This window comes from Tamandua tetradactyla, chromosome 7 (genome assembly GCF_023851605.1).
Source record: "Tamandua tetradactyla isolate mTamTet1 chromosome 7, mTamTet1.pri, whole genome shotgun sequence".
NCBI classification, from domain to species: Eukaryota; Metazoa; Chordata; class Mammalia; order Pilosa; family Myrmecophagidae; genus Tamandua; species Tamandua tetradactyla.
Genome location: NC_135333.1, coordinates 133,611,007 through 133,628,538, shown reverse-complemented (window position 1 = coordinate 133,628,538; position 17,532 = coordinate 133,611,007). Strand labels below are relative to the sequence as shown.

The window sequence follows — 17,532 nt, the reverse complement described above, 5'->3', positions numbered from 1 at the left end:
GGGTAATGAATCCCCTATTTAAAGAAATTGTGCCAAATGATCACCCTTTGGAAAAATCTGTAACCTGTGGGACAAAAGCCTCCAATTTTAGGAAATGGTTTGCTCCCACTCTTCTAGGGGGAACTGTCAGTTGCTTCCACCTTGTTAAGTAACAGTTTTGAACAAAAATTTATAGAAAGGCATTGAAGTTAGTTCAGAAGTTATCAATTTCTCCCAGCTTTAGTCTCTGTACAACTTTTTGGATGTTCAATCGGTTTGGGGGCCAGATTTAGCCACTTAGGTTTCCCCTCAGGTAAGAACTATGGCTTCAATATTTAGAGATTCCAGAATACCGTGGCCTAGCTGTATGATAACCAGGCCTTCAAATGCTCAGCAATGAGAGAGAGATCCAATTGGTTTCCCTTTGAAGGTGGCCTGAGACCACCCAGGAGCTTCTCAAGAAAGTAGCGGCATGTTTATGTAGGGATGTAAGCTGTATGGAACATGGAACACCTGTGCTCTGTGGTCTGCGCAGCCCAAATTAGGTTCTAAAAAGAACTCAGGGTAGAAAGCCCTAAGAGAATGCCACAGAAAGTGCCTTAGCTCTGAGCACAGAAATAATTTCTTGAGTATAACTATAAGTACAAACCTTGACTAGTAAGTATGTAGTTTTACCCAAGTGAGAACCATAAAAGGATCCTCAACATTCAGAAAAGAAAGCAGACTTATTTATAATGAGCCTTTATGGTGTTTGCACAGGAATCTGACTTGGGCTTCATATGAAAGGACTCTCAAAATCCAGAACCATTCAAATAAGGAATGGATTGTTCTGTGGAGTAGCACGTTCTGTGTGACTAAAAAGGATCATCTATTGTGGAGAGTGTTTCTGTATTATAACGGAGATATGACTAGATTGTTTTAATCTTACATATTTATTTAACAAGCATTTTTGAGCACCTAATATGAACTGATACTTTTTAAGTTCTGGCACTTTGATAAGGTTTAAGAATATAAATATAAATATAATATTTTTGTCCTTAAAGGATTTAAAAATGAGAGAGGAAAATAGATAAGTGGCCAGTAGTGCTATGATAAAGAAATATACGAAGGCGGAGCACCTGACTTGGCAGGTAACTCCCAGGGAAGGGCTTCTACAGCAGGTGAAACTGAGACTCCAAGGATGAGTTCTATGAGTGCGTCAGAACGGAGGAAAGAGGCATGAAGTCATTCTAGGTAGAAGAAACAGCATAAACAAAGGCATGGAGTCATAGAAATGCAATAAAGCCTCAGCAGGTGTAGAAGATTGTCAATAGTGGTAGGTTACAAGGTTCTGTCATCAATCCTATCCCATTCATTGTTTTAGTAAATGTTGCATATGAAGGTTCCCTAATCAAATGTTTTAATAATGTGAAGCTGAGATAATATGTAATACATTTAAATAGCAAAATTAAGACTCCTACGGTGACACAGTAGGGATTCAATAACTATTTTTGAATCAATGATTATTGACAGGGTGGCTGGATGGCTGCAGAAATACAGTATTGGGGAGTTTTGGGCAAACAAAAATCCATATAAAGAAGGACTTAATAATCTGAGGTAAATAAGAAAAGCTGTCATTATATGTTAATCTTGGCGATGAGGTCATAGGCACCTACTCACTTATTTTCTGCATGTTCAAATAGTCCATAATTTTTTAAAGGACTTGTGATTCTGATAACTGTACACTCAACAATGGGATTTGTTGTCAAAACCCAAATGCAGTTGTTGGCTGGAGTAATAGAAGTGAGTATTCAGAATGAAAGATGCGTCTGTTTCCTTTACTCTGAGCTGCCCGGATCACATTTGGGCAGTCTGATCAGTTCTGGGATTTATACTTAAGGATACATATTCAGATCTATTCAGAGAGAATACAAGACAATGAGGGGGCTCAAAACTAGGTTCTATAAGAAATACTGGAAGGCGGGATAATGTTTAGTGTGGAGTAGACTTGGGAGCTGTAGTAATTGTTTTCAAAAGCCTTTTGTGGAAAGTTATGGCACTTGAGAAGATGGACCTGCACTAGTATCATGGCATCTATGCATCTAATGAACGTGAATTTGCTTATATGATCACAGACACCCTGCCCCCCCACCAAAAAAATAAACCACAACTTTTTAAGGAGAAAAATACAATTTAGATGGTGTAGTAAGTAGCTCATTTGACTATTCCATTCAATGAGCTTTTTTTTCTTTTGCATGGGCAGGCACCGGGAATCGAACCCCGGTTCTCTGGCATGGCAGGCAAGTGTTCTTGCTTGTGGAGCCACCATGGCCTGCCCCCATTCAGTGAGCTTTTTGAGTGCCCCAAATAAGCATGAGACAAGAAGTGTGAATCCATCTATCTCAGGCTCATTTTGCCTCGCAGAGTATAAGCATCTTCCCAGGCTGAGCACAATTCTAGCCTTGGAAAAGACATTGATTTTCCTCTATATGTTTTCTATATGCAAGTCAGATACTTTCTCTGATTTTCAACCAAGGAAATTTGGTTGCAGTTCCAACACTGGAGAGAATGGTGGCTGGGAAATCATATATTGATCACCATTTTCTGAGGAACATTCAAGACTATGTTTGGCCATATTCAATTGTTGCCTCGTGCTGACTTTTGAACCAAACCTCCCGCAAAAGATGCAACTTCACAATAGTATTAAAAGTTAAAGTTACTGGGAGAATGATTTTAGTGTAACATAAGGAAGAAATCTCTGATAGCTAACTTCTTTGGGAATTTTGGAGGGCTCTTCCTGAAATCAAGGACATTTAAACAGACACTAGAAGACAATTTCTGAGGGATGTTGCAAATGAGACTTGGGGATTTAACCAGAGTGGTGAATTAGTCCAAATCTAATCAATGTCCTAGAATCCTGAAATTCTGAAATTCTGTGATAAAAAGACCAGACATTACAACTCTATGACTTAGCTCAAATCACTGTCAACTAGCTATTCTAGTTGTCTAGAATATTCTATTCTTCTTTCTTCAGATTCCTCATTTTCTGATCTTTTAAAAGCAACTATCTCTGTCAAAAAGCTTTTCATGATTCATCTTAGCTCTAGTACAGCGGATGGTACATTATAGATATGTGAGGATTGATAATCATTAATGATAGCTCCATCTGCTCTTAAGTTTGTTCCTTTGTCCATAGCATTCATTTTGCTGGTGACCTGGACTTTTTTCTGTAGCTAAATTGTAGAAACTCAACATTCTCATTTAGATGGTTTAATTATATATAGATTATATATGTGTGACATTTATAGGACCAAGAGCAATCTCCCAACTGGAGGGGAGAGTTCAGGTTGGGATTATCTATTAGTACATAAGAAAACACTCCAAACTTAGTGGTTTAAAAGAACAAAAATTTTTTGCCCACAAATCTGCAATTTGGGCAGGGCTCAGCAGGGACAATTCTAGGTGACATCAGCTAGGGTGGCTCAGATTTTGGGGGTGACTCCACAGTTGGGCCTGCAGACATCTGAAGTCTCACCCACTCACACATTTGGTAAATGATCTTGGTTGACGGGTTGGTGGGAACACAGCTGGAGTTGTTGGCAAAAACACCTACAGGTGGCCAGTATCCGTGGCTCTTGGCTTTTTTACAGTATGGTGGCTGGGTCCCAAAAGCAAATGTCTTAAGAGAACTAGGGAGAAACTGGCTGCCTTTTTTATGGGCTAGCCTTCTAAGTCACATAGTATCACTTCCAGCAGAGTGACAGGCCCTCTCAGATTTGAGAGGAGGGAATCCACACAATTCTATTAGAGGAGTGTTCCAGTTGTAAGAAGAGTATGTAGGCTAAGAGATCTTGCTGCAGCCATTTTGTAACGTATTATCTGCCATGAAATGGATGATTCGTTTGGAAACAAGAAGATTCAAACCTACCCCGTTTGATTATTGCTTGTGCTTATCTCCTTTACTTTGACATTACTCTTGCATATGTGGTTTCAAAAAGCTATTTTTGAAGTGACATGGAAACTTTATTAAATAAATAGAAGATAAAATAGTTGACTGAATTTAAGGGAAAGTCATGTGCAGCCATAAATGTGGGGGACGGTTTGCTGTGGCTACATTAAATGACATCATTGGTCTCAATGCTAAGCCTGGTAAAAGACCTCTTCTCACCCACTTGTGGAGATAGTTGCTCATATGCTGATGGTTTGTGCCCACCCCGAGTAGAGCAAGCATGTTATAATCCCTGATGTTTATTGGTACAAGGGATTTATGAAAGGAAGATTCTGACCAGTTAGCTCCTGCCTCTTCCCTAAAACTCCATTTCTTAGACTTTTGCCACTGAGACCAGAATTTCAAATCATTGCATTGTTTTCACCACCACACCCTAAACAACCACCACAGCCAAAAAACTAAGAGAATCAAACCAAACCAAACCAAGTACTTATCTAATCAAAGCATCTAAACATGTTTTTGAATCCCAGCATAGTTTTGAATGGTAATTGGGCTCATTGTTACGTGCAACTTATACATATGTGTATGTATAAACGTATATGGATGAAAACTCCAAAACATTGCAAGCATCTGCCAAGTACTAAATATCTCTTTAGTTTACATTTGGAAGCTTTTAGATGAAGGGCTATCTCTCCTTCTCTGGAGTAAGAGAGAAGAAGGGAGGGAGGGAGATAAAAGAAGGTAGAGTAAGGAAACAGGGTCAGGGCACTGCTTTAGGTATTTTGACATTGAATTCTCCCTCTGTGGATATACTGCTACTGGTCATTTCTGGTGTTTCTCTGAATAAAAGTCATGAATGGAGTAAATGTCATGTCATGAATGTGATTATGTAGCATCATAAATGTCAACAAAGCCAACGTGTAATATGTTCATACAACTTTTCCTCTGAAAGCGATCCCGGATTCTTAAAAATGAAAGTGGCCAACAATAACTTTTTTTTTCACAAGCAAGACACACATAATTCTTGCTGTTCCTTCAGAAACTGTGAAGAAATAAGCTTGATAAAACTATGACAGGTGGAAGACAAGTTCTCTAAAACAAAAGTTATGCTAGTGGGTTATTCTAGAACTGTTTTTCTCTCTCCTCCCTTCTATCCCCAAGAGTTCAAAGCACATCTTGATTTCCCTGTCTCCCTAAACTCATTTATCAGCAGCCACTGCCAAATGGTTTGCTTTTCTGAGTTTCTGTTATGGCCAATTCTAGGTGATGAGTTCAGTGGGCATAGCAATGAGGCAGAAGAAGCCAATTCATCTCATTCATACCTGAATTCAGTAAAATTTACTGCTTGAATTGCCCAGGTTGAGAAATATTGATTCAGAATTTCCTAATAATGCAGTGCAAATCATTCTAAATTTCTAAGGGGGCCTGTATTCCTTTCCAGGGTTCGAAGGTTCAAGGGAGGTTTGTATATGATAAGAGAGTGTCAAGTTTCCCTCAGAAATGTTTGGAAAGTTAGATAGATCTTTTTTCAGGCTCAGACTGAGGATCAAGGATATGCATACATTTAGTATAAAAAGGGAGGGAATTTCCCCTTAGGATAGGGTTGGCTCAAAATCCCAGAAGTCAGTTGGAGTCAGACCAAACACACACCTTGGGAAACAGGGACATTAATCTGTCTGGCTCCAGGTGTGAGAGAATTCTTTGGAGGCAGAGGGACAATGAGGTAACCAGGAATGAAGAGGAATGAAGGGGGGAGGGGGTGTGGTGGTTGTGAACAGAGGGAGAATTAAAAAAATGAGTAAGAATTATGGATTTCTGCTTGCTGAGAATAAACATGGGATTTCTGGTAAGATGAATTTAAATGCAGAAGAAACTGAAAGATCAGGTGACATATAAGGCTGGATAGGGAAGGCTGTACTTACCTTTGTTATAACGAAAGGATTTTTTTCATAAGGTGCTAGACTTGATACGGGAAAGTTGATAGGATTCTCAATAAGACATTCCAATGGAGCTGAATATGTCTAGGAGGAATTATATCAATACTAGCAAATATCCCCCCAAATAAGTATCATCCAGGGTGGTCTCTGAGTAACTGCCCCTTTCTCCCTCCTGAGAGTTAGGGGCTCCCGATAGCTGGCATGACTCCCAGATAAGAATCATGTGTCCCTGCCACCCTGGCAAATTTACAAGTGAGCTGTGGCAACTTTACAAATTTACAAGAGTGCTGCAGAGCTGGGAAAACACTGGTCTAGAGAGAGATGGCTGAAAGTTCTCCTGTTTTCTTTGCTAGAGAAAGCATGTCCTTTTTCTTTAAGAGTGTTCACTTATTGTTCAGTTCTGCTCAGATACTCACAACAGTCTCCCTCTTCTTCTCCCACCCTCTTGGTCCAAACTGGCCAGTTTTAGCAAAAACCTCATTTTTCAAAATAAAATCGTGATACACATTCAGAAAATGGGCTTCTTTGAGAGTGGTTCTCATTAAAATGGTTACCTTTGGGATTCAAACAAAACGTGATTTCACAGCACAGCACCCCCTAAAGGATTGCAGAGCCCCCAGATCCATTAAAGCCTCAGATGCCTGACATAATTTTACATAAGGACCAATACGCTGTTTTACACAGACACTGAAAGTGAGAAGTTGATTATGTAAGAAGGTGGAGATTAGGCTCTTCAAGTAAAGAAAGGGTTGTATTTACATTAGAGGAGAAGAATGGACATTACTATACCTAGTCTTTGGAAATCCAGCCATTGAGTGGACAATTTTTTTTTAAGCAATTACAAGAGCTTGAAGAGTTTGTAAATAACTACCCTTCTAAATTGAAATCATGGGGGCTGTGATGTTGCCTAAAAGAATGGGCAACATTTCCCAAGGAAGCATCATGTTTTGCAGAAAGTAAAAGTTCCATGCCTGCCATCTTTGCAGAGGAAGCATGGCACTGACATAACCAATCCTGGGTAGGATGCTGAAGGGTTTTCTGTTTGTTTCTCAGTAACTACTCCGCTATACGTCTCTCCTGTGCATTTTGGGTCTCCTGTACTGATTACTGAAAAAGTGATGATAGAATTCCTGCGACAGCAAGGCCGAGAGGGGCTTTTGTGTGAATACTACAGAGAATGTAGGATTGCCAGGTCTCCTGAAGTGTAAGAGAAAGAAGGCAGTTGGGAAACAGGTGTGGTACCAAGACCAATCTGGCTTGTCTCAGTGGTATTTCCTCATATGATATGATCTCAATGGCATCATTTTGGTTTTTGGGACCCGCTAATCCCAGAGGATGTCTCTGGAATGAGTAGAGAACTTTTGTTTGCCAAGGTATCAACACACCTAAGTCCTGTGACCAGATTTCAGAAAACGTCAGTTTTCCAAGAGAAGGATACATTCAACTAGTGATAATCCACCACTCTCAGGTAGAATGTTTCATCAAAGATTTGTTAGGTTGGATTTTTCCTTTTTGCTAGCTCATGTGGCTACTTTTTATTAAAAATTATTCAATATATTTAGCTTCACTGTTTATCCACAACAGCAGTGATCCCTAACAAGGTCATTGTGTCTATTGAAAGAATGTGCTTGTCAACTACTTCCTCTCTCTCCTGCACTAGAGAAAATTTTACATGGCTCACATAATTCTGGGAGGAAAGGTTTAAGAAATGTTGGTGATGGATTTCACCTAGACTGGATCCCAAAGGGTAAGGTGTATTCATTTGTACAGTGTACCTTGTCTGTCTTCAAAGCCTTATGGAAATTGATGATTTTACTTTGATTTTGACTAGTACACTATTTTATTTCCTTTATTTCCAGATATTTCCACAAATAACTTGATTCAGTGTAAAACTTACCACTTACTTACAAAGGGCTTAGAAATAGGATTAGTTCTCAAAATCCTGGGATGATTTAAATGCCATTCAGCTAATAGGGTGAAGGGCAAAAGTTAAAACTTAGACCCCAAAGTTCTGTATTTACGCTAGCCACTGTCATGAAATCCCAGAACTCCAGCTTTTCCACCTATGAAGACATTTTAATTTACCTTTCATTTTAAGTCACTTTTGGCACTTCTAGAAAGTTCCATAAATGCTGATATTTCCCAGCATGGGATTCCTATGTAGAATGGCATTTATTAGAAAAAATAAGTAAAACCTCTTGTCACTAGATGAATTTCAGTTGGCTGGAAACTCTTGAAAGAGGGTAAATCATTATAACCACTTTAAAGAACAATTTGGAAATATCTACTAAAGATAAAGATGTATCCCCACAACTCAGCAATTTCATTTCTAGGGACAAAAAGCAAGAGAAATGCTGCAGTGGGTAAACAAGACTTGCACAACAAGGATGTCACTACAACCTTATTTCTAATAAGGAAAAAAAAAAGTCTAACAGCTAAATGTCCATATAAAGATGAACAAATTCTTGTATATTCATTCAATGCAATAGTATACAGCAGTTAAAATGAAGACCTCTGGATCTCAAACTGGGTAGATCTCAAATATTTCTCGTCAAATGAAAAAATTCGCCGGCACTGTAAACAATCTAAAGGAGGATATAGTATGTGCATCACTCCCCTGCCATGGGTTATTCTCTACTTTAGTTAATCCTCCATACTGCCCATTTTTCTAAAAAGTTAATCTGGTTATGTTAATCCCTACTCTTCCTTTAAACAGGATAAAATCTAAAAACTCTGTGAAAAAAATCAAAGTTGTCACTTTCTAGAATTGAACACTTTGCTTGCAGTTCAAGACTTACATGCAAAGTTTAAAGATAGTTCAGAAAAGTAATAAGGACAATTCAAAGTTTAGAAAATGCTGCCTATGTAGTGATACTGACACTGTTAGCCTGGAAAACAGTATGAACTTGAGGGGTTTAATGATGGTTTTCCGGTCCATGTGTTCTTTCTTGAGGTGTAGGATCTGTCTGGTATGACTTTGAAGACCCACATCTAATCTGTTTTTTTCAAAGAATGTAAAATTATTCTGGTCTTCCCTCCCCCATCTTCCTGTTCTTTTCCCCCTTCTTTCTCCTTTTTGGAAGATTTATAAAATATTTTTCAAAATAACATTTATTTTTAAGAAAATCTTTGAAGTTAATTGTGCAATACTGAAAACTGAAAAACACAAGCAAAGAACAACAAAGTCATCCAGAATCACAAGCAGTTTTTACAATGTGGCATATCCTTCTAGGTCCTATATGTGTATACACATAACTGAGCACACATTTTTTATGTGGTTGAGATTACACAGAATTTATATAACATTTTAAAGTGTGTCTGATGGTGTTTTGAAAGTTCATGCAAAAACCTGGTGGTTCCGTCGAATTCAACACAATTGAATGCACAACTACCATTTATTTGCCGGGTCGGGTACTAGGATCTGGAATCATGGTATTGAGTAATACAAGGACTCAAAAAAAATCCCAAAGTCTAGTTGAAAATAGAGACATATAAATCAATAATTATACCCACCCACCCCCAGCCCATGAAAGCAAAAATAGACTCCTTAAAGCTTAGTCTTTATTCTACGCAAAATTAACCTTTATAAAGTTGAAGTTCCTTCTGTAAAGGAATCACTTGGTTATGGCGACCACCCAGGTGGTGCAGGAGCTGGAAGTAGCCCTCCTCCCCCCAGCCGCCATCAATGCAACTCAGAACGAATTGGCCTTTCAGGAACGCTGAGAGAAAAGGAAGCGTTGGCTAAATCTTCCAGGCAGAAGTAGTTCCGATCCGAGGATTAGAGCTTGTCAATTAATGGTGTCCGAACCCGAGGAGGAAAAGAGTGAGGGAATTTGGCTCAGGCTCCAGGGGCGACTCATTTGCTTTAGGAGAGAGGTTCAGGTACCAAAAATAACGCATTTCTATCCTCCTAGGAAACGAATGTGTCCTCATTCGAAAGATTTTACTTGTGACGAAGACGAGGCCCCTGCGGCTGGGCCACGCGGGGCTGGTGGGGGCTCCGCCCGGGTAGCCCGCGCGCCGCACGGCCTCGGCGCGTGGGGCCAGCGCACGGCGGGCGACCCGCGGTTCGCTCCGGGAAGCCGCCGGGAGGCCCGAGGCCTGGAGCCCGAAACGCCACAGCGAGGTCCGAGCCGGGCCCAGACGCTCCCGGGTGCGCACCCCCCCGCCCCCCTCCCGCAGCCCCCCCCCACCCCCACTGCCTGCGCCCAGGCCTCCGTGTGTGGGTCGGGTACAACCCGGTGGGGGCGGGACACCAGCAGCCCCGCCGCCTTTGAAGTCGCGGGCGGGCCGACTAGAAGTGAGATGGATGACCCAGGAGCGACAGGGACGGAGGAGCCCCGCCTGGGTTCCCACGACCGGGAGGGCGCGAGGAACCAACTTGCAGTGCGGACTGAAGCCTAGTGTAGAATGCCGAGTGAGTGTGCACATGTGTTAGGAATGCTGGGCGTGCGAGAGAGGAGACTGGTGTGAGCGAAAGAGCGGTGGTGAGAAAGGAGACGGATGTGTGTGAAAGAGAAGGGGGTGGTGAGAGAGAGGAGACGGGTGCGGCTTAGAGAGGTAAAGCAAGTATTTGAGAAACCGGTGTGCGTGTGTGGGAGAAGAAACTGGGGTGAGTGTGCAAGTGAGGAAATGGTGTGAAAAGAGACGGGTAAGCCTGTAAGGGAATGGTGTGTGTGTGTGTGAGAAAGGAGATCGGTTGAATGAGAGGAGACAGGTGAGAATGGTGTGAGCTTGGCGAGAGGAGACTGGAGTGAATGTGTCTGTGTGAGAGGAGACTTGTGTCAGCGTGTGAAAGACGAGAGTAGGCTATGCGTGTGCCCCTCCTTATGTGTGCAGAGTGTTTTTGCGAGGTGCTCTCTGTGAGCGTGGAGATGGGGAGCAGGGGTGCAAGGAGAAGCGCCCAGGATGCGGAGAGGTTTAGGTCCGAGTCGGGGTGTGGGAGGCCGCGGGCGGTGACCTGCGACGCCGCACGGAAGTCTGGAGAGGGAAGGAGGGGGGGCGGGGAGAGGGAGGGGGAGGGGAGCAGGTCGCCGGAACTCAGCAGGGTGGCAGCTGGGGAGCCGGGAGCACTACGCCCCGGGGCCGGGGTCCCTCTGCCGTGGCGGCCTTTAGCAAGTCGGTGAAAAGAAGCTCGGTTTAACTGAAAAGGGTTCGGTTTAACCCGGGGTCGCATCGAAAGCTATTAACTCGTCTGCGGCAACCCGCTTACTCTTAAAAAAAACAAAGCCCAAACCCCTCGAACCACGAACCCCCGAGGAGGGAGGGGCGTGGGAGGCGGCCATCGCCCCCTCCGCTCAGAAGCGTTTGGTTTACCCGCCGCCGCGCGAGCGCGCCCGGCCCCGCCCCCCCAGACTGCGTGGCGTCGGCCCGCGGGCCAATAGGAAGCTCGCTGGAGGGCTGGCTACGCCGCAGCCCCAGACAAGGGAGATACGCCCTCCGCCGCCCGGCTGGGAAGCGGGGGAGGAGCCGGGCTGGGTTCTTCCCACCCTGCCCTCGGGCCCGCGAGGGCTGGGGAGGATGGCCCTGAACCCTCGCTTCCAGCCTTGAGGACACGGATACTAATGCGCCCAATTTGACGCCCTGAGAGAGGCTTATTATTAACTAGACAATAAAACTCTCCTGGAGAGGAAGGCACTGTTCACCGCCATCCCCAAATTACTGCCGATGGGCTCATCGCATAAATCCACAGGCCACCTCTGTTCTAAGGGACCTTTAAAAATAGTTGTTGTCCTAGCAGTGAGGAAAGAGGAAGGGGGTGCGGAATGTTGGGGCTGGGGTGGTTGGTGGTGACAGAACGTGCCCCCCCTTAAAATGCACACAAGTGGAGTATTTGGGGGAGCCCTAAAGATCACACAGCTTAAACCGCTCATCTGGTGTTTGAATTTTCTTCATGTTTGACAAGTTTTGTCTTAGAAAATAAAACGACAATATTCAAGGTAGAAACTTGCCTAGCTGCAAGGTACTTGGGACTTCCTGAAAGATTTAGTGGGGACGGATCTTTGAAATGGAGGAAGTGTTGCTCACAGCGTGAACAACAAAAACAAAAAGGTGGAAAGAGCGGAGTGGGGGAGGAAACGAAATGGGTGATAGAGAACACACAAAATATCAGTGTTTGTTATGCTTAACAGGCAAGATCTCTGGTCACTTGCTGAGTCAGAAGTCCAATCTGGGACTTTACGGAGCTGCAGGTAAGGGTTTAGGTGTATTTAGTGAGAGCCGGATAAAAAGCCACTGACTGCCAGATTTGTGGGGTTAGGGACAGGTCAGAGCCCCGTTTTAGGTCTGTTTTATCCAAATTTAAACCCAAGTTGGTTCAATTTCCTCTTTGTTTTCACCCAAGTTCTAAAGTCTGAGAAATGGGAACGTTGACTACACGACATAAATTTCCTTGTTCCTCTTGATGAAAAGCGGTTTGTCCTGTCAGTGTATTGTTTTACTGAGAATTTAAGGCTGCTCTCTTTTTCTGCTCCAGAAGGCAGTTGCCCATTTTGGCTTTTGTCTGAATAAAAATACACCAGTACAAAGCAAAAGTAGGTTGAAAAGGGTGTACACATAATTCTACCATGGTGTCCTAGTATATCTGTTACCCTAACCAGCTGCCTCAAACATTCATATTCCTAGTTAAATGCAATCAATCTTGGTTGCCTTTCCTCTCCATTTCTCAGCCCCTTAAAGATGAAATTCCCCAGGGCTTTCTCTTCCCTTTCTTTTCTCTGTCCCAAGGTGACTCCATACAGTCCTAAAGTTTTTAATTCCTTCTATATGTTAATGGTTTCAAATTTCTATCCCCACAGCAGACATCTCCCTGAGCTCAGACCTACACTTCTGTCTGCTTGATAGCTCCTCAGGCATTTCAAACTGAACTCCTGATTTCACATCTTAAAAATGTGTTTCCCCATGGTCTTCTCATTTCTAAATAATCCCACCAAGCTCAAGGCAAAAACCTAGGAGTCGTTCTTTTTTTCTGATCACCTTTATTCTCCACATCAAAGCTATCACCAAATTCTGTTCATTCTACCCTCAAAATATTTCTAGAAACCTTCCAATTCTATCTTCTCTGCCCTACCCTAGCTCAACCCATATCTTTCACCAAGATTGCTGCAATAGGTTTGTTTACTTGTTTCTCCTGGCTTCTTCTACCTCCTTCTAATCCCTCCTTCCACACACACACACACACACACAAGCTAATTTATAAAAAACTTGTCACTGCCATTCTTAAAAATTTCAGACTTTTTGGTGCCATAGCCTGTATGATCCAGCCTCTGCTTACTTCTCCACATTCATCTTGGGCAGATTTGACTTGGCTGTGTATATATTCTTTGGCTTTCGTAAGGCTCTTCCCCACAGTCTTTGGCTTCGTTTTACCCTTTAGGCTTCAGCTTAAATGTAACCTCACAGAGTCTTGCCCCACTGTATACCTCTCAGCCCTGTATGTTTCTGTTGTACCATTTGTTTCAATTTGTAATTATTCATTATTGTGTTACTTGCTTTTTGTTGTCCACCTGACTGTAAGCTTCATGTAGATAGGGACTGTTTTATATAGCCAGGGCTTAGCATATTATGTGGTTCTCAATAAATGATAGTTGAAGGAATGCAGGAGTGAATTACCCAGTTCTGAAGCTGGATTATCTCAGTAAAGTGCTAATATCATGTATCTTTTGGCCACACTGCCTTCCTGAGGTCCAAATCTATATATCCTGGATATATAGATATTTGTTGAATAAAAAGTCTCCTAACCTGTCTCCCTGACATCATGATCACCCTCCTTCATTCATCCTCCAAATTGCTACCAGGGCGATACTCAAAAACCCAAATCCTCTTTTTGTCTTTCAGGGACACCCTCAATCTATATCATAAAGTCAAATTTACTTGGCAAATGTTACATAGCTATTGCCCAAGGCCACACAGTTACCAAGTAGCAGAACTGGGATCCAAACCTGGGTGTGACTGACTTCAAGGGTCCAACCTGTCAGAACTGTGCCTCATTGCTTCTTTTTTCCAGAAACACCGGACACAGGCTTTATATCACTCTAGGCTAGTTCATATCCCCGTGCCGTGGTATATGCCATTCCGTCTGCCAAGAATGAACTTCTAGTTCTTCCTTATTCAACTTCTAAACTTCTACTCATCTTTCAAGATCCAACTCAAATGTCACAAGCTCTGTGAAACTTCACTGATTACCTGACCTGAATAAATTGCTCCATTAGCAATCCAACCATGGTACTCTACATATATTGCTGTTTTTGCAATATTGTGCAATGTTATAATTGTTTATTTACTTACACTTCATCTACCTAGTGAGTACTCAACAATTATTGAATGATATTTTAAACACTCAAGAGTCCCTTTTTTGCTTATTGCTATAATTATATTACTTTGAAAATTATCATCTCCTTATCATCCTAATCTGTTTAGCAGCTCCCAAGTCTTTCTAGACTCACTACTTAATTGGCTAGTGAGAGGATTTGGAAGGTATACATTTAGAAAATGCTTTCAGCTGCTAATAACAGAGACTTGAAATAACTGCGGTGTAGACAGAATTTTGTTTCTCTCACAGAGGCAGTCCAGGACTGGTATGGTTGTTCCACAGCCATCAATAACTCCTTTTAACTTTTTGTTCTGCCATTTTTACTATGTTGCTTTCATTCTCATGACTGCTTCAGGGTCCATGATAAATGATGGAGCTGCAGCCTTCACGTGTTTTTTAAAAACAGGAAGGATAAAGGGGCATTAAAGTCACAGAAGAGCTGAAGCAAACTTTATAGATCCTTGGCTCCTCTTGGGATAGGTCCTACCAGCTCCTTCTGCCATAGCACAACTGATTAACACGTGATTTATAATCTCAAAATCTGGGTTAAAGCATTTTGCTACTTGCAGTGGTTATTTTAAAAATTGCCACAAATTCTTTGACACCCTCCCACTGAGAGGTGGGGTCTGTGTGTCCTCGAGGCAAATCTGGACAAGCTTGTGACTGTTTTGACCAATAAAGTATGACAGAAGTGATGCTATATGATTTCTGAAGCTAGATCATAAAAAGCCATGGAACTTCTTCCTGGATCTTTTGGGTTGCTTGCTCTAAGAAGAAGCCAGTTGCCATGTAAGAGTATCCTGAAACTGGCATGCTGGAGAGGCCACATGTAGTCACTCCATTGGCAGCTCCAGCTGAGCTCCCAATCAACAGCCAGCATCAACTGCCCAGCCATGTTGGAGGAACAGTTCAACCCCACCTGACATCTGAATGCAACATGAGAAAACCTACAAGAGAACTGCCTGGCCAAGGCATTCCCAAGTTCCTGACCTACAGAATTGTGAGCAAAGTGAAATGGTTGTTTTAAGCTGCTGGTTTGGGTGATATTTGTTTGCAGTAATAGATCATCGAAACACTAACAGAGCTGACTACGACCTATTCTGGTTGATGTGTACCAGTCTTTACCAAATTGTTTACTTTGATTAATGCTTCCAGAAGTATCCCTTCTGTTTGCACTTACAACAGCCTCTCCTATTTTTCAGAAAGGGCAGTTGTCTATATCTCACTAATTATAAACCTGACAATTTTTTTTTTTGCACAATTCCTCTGAAGTTTTTTCCAGTTTTCCGTAACTCTCAGACTTTTGACCTGACATTTTACCCAAGGAACAAACAGATTATAATGAAGTTATTCTCTCTCAAAGTTCAATGATACATTCCCTTTCACCTTGTGAAGAAACCTGCTAGAACAGGGTAAGACAGTTTGCAGGTTTCACTGAGTCTTCATTTTGTGGACAAGACTTGGTTACAGGTCATGTTTCTGGTTTAAACACAGACTGTTTGTTAAAAATCTTCCTTTTAAAAATTTCTCCATTCCAATACCCCCATAAGAACCAAGCAATCAGGAATAGTCTCCTGACAGATGAGATAACACTCCTTTGAGGGTATAAAACAGGATGATCTCTCTCTTTAAAAAACCCTCCTGCCATAGCAAGTAGGAAGATAAATATCCTCCTTTGCTCTGATGATATTGTTTTATTATCTTGAACCAGAAGTGGCCTCAAAAAAATTGGTTGCAGTATCTAACAACTGCCAAAAATAATGGCTTAGCTGACTATAAAAGTTAGAAACGTGGTTTGTGGAAGCTGTTCTCAACTCATTCCATTTCATTTTGCAAAGAACTCATCCTGTTGTCCCCTCAGGAAGCCATGCTGTTGAGGTACTGCGGGAAACCTACTGGTGTTTTCCTCCAGCCACCGTGGGTGATTAGGAAACACCGGCTTTGAAATTTTCCTTGCCAAAGAGTGGGAGCTCTAGGGACTCAATTAAACATTTGTTTGAGCACTGGAGCACATTCAAAGCAACTTCCTAAGGAAAATTTTGGCTCACCCTGGAGGTGCGCCTGCAGCCTACCTCTGAGGAAAGCTGGGGTGGTCTTCATCAATGGGAAAACAATGATTTGCTTCTGCAACTTTCATACAAAGATGTCAAATTTAGGCTTTGCTCAGTTTTCTAAGCCGTGTGAATCTGTCCAGTTACCCAAAAGTAATACCAATATGCAAGGTTCTTGCCAGAGAGAATAATCTGAAGTTTAAATTATTTGACTTTTTTCAAGATCCCAGGTGACAGAAGTGAGATATGGAAGTCTACCTAGTGGATATGTTATTTAGTGCTCAGGGTGAACCCCAGATACTGAATTATAATAGCTAAGTCTGCAAAGACTCACCTTCACTCAAGTCTTCGCTTTTATTGGAAGTCATTACAAGACACAGGGCTGTGATATCCCCTTTTGCTTTTCCATAAAAGTACTGTTAGGACATTGCCCATAATCTCTTGGTGCCCTTTATGATGCCCCCACATAGTAAATTCCCTCTATCATTTAGTTTCATTTGAAAACAGGCATTCTCTGCATTTTTCAACAGCAAGATTGATGTCACTTACGGCTTTTCTCTGGCTGCTAAGAATCTCAGAGCTAAATGTGAAACTCCATCTGAGTAACCCTGCTAATCTTTAGGATTGGTTTATTTGAATTTTCCACTCTCCTCTTTTCTGATTTTCAATTCTTATTGTATTGAAAATGAGGGTGTTTTTTTTTTTTTGGTCAAAGATCACCCCGATATTTTTTTAATAGAATTTTTTTCACCCCGATGTTTTTGTAAAGAACTAATAAAAATAAATATAATAATGCTTAACTCATAGCTTTTAACTTTCTTTGTGTCCCCTCTGCTCATCCTCAATTTAAAGGAACTGATCTGCGAGGGTAGCAGCTCTTGCTCTTAGTTTGTTCTTTTCTCTTCTTGAAGTCTCCCTTTCCCTTCCCATCAGAAAGGCTGTTGAAATATTTGTCGAATGAAAAATAACCATATAAATAAATGATGTCCTTTCAAATGTTCCTTTACTCCTGGGAATTTGTTACACAGGTTTGTACCTTTCTCTGTAGTGTCAAACACTGGATAATTGCCCAGACAGAGTACCGAGATCTAAAGAGCATGTGACATTCCTTGCATTGCTTAATTCCTCAATTATGATCAGCCATAAAGTTTCTGATAACTAAGCAGATGTTAGTCTCAGGTAGTCCTTTCTATTTCTTTTCAAAGTTATCTTTAGCCTTAATCTCACTTTCCAAAATGACTATCCTTATTTGTCTCAAGTGGTGGGAATTGAAAAATTTCAGCATACACCTCTAAAGAAAATTCTGTTTAATTTTCCATTTGTATA

The 17,532-nt window shown here is 41.8% G+C and overlaps 1 long non-coding RNA gene across 1 annotated transcript; it reads left to right on the top strand.

The window, feature by feature from the left end:
- Positions 1–9,910: 9,910 nt before the first annotated feature.
- Positions 9,911–17,093, top strand: LOC143690160 (uncharacterized). The gene is made up of 3 exons (XR_013179015.1): positions 9,911–9,997; positions 11,976–12,035; positions 13,681–17,093. It is a non-coding gene; the product is annotated as an uncharacterized LOC143690160 (long non-coding RNA).
- The last annotated feature ends 439 nt before the right edge of the window (positions 17,094–17,532 follow it).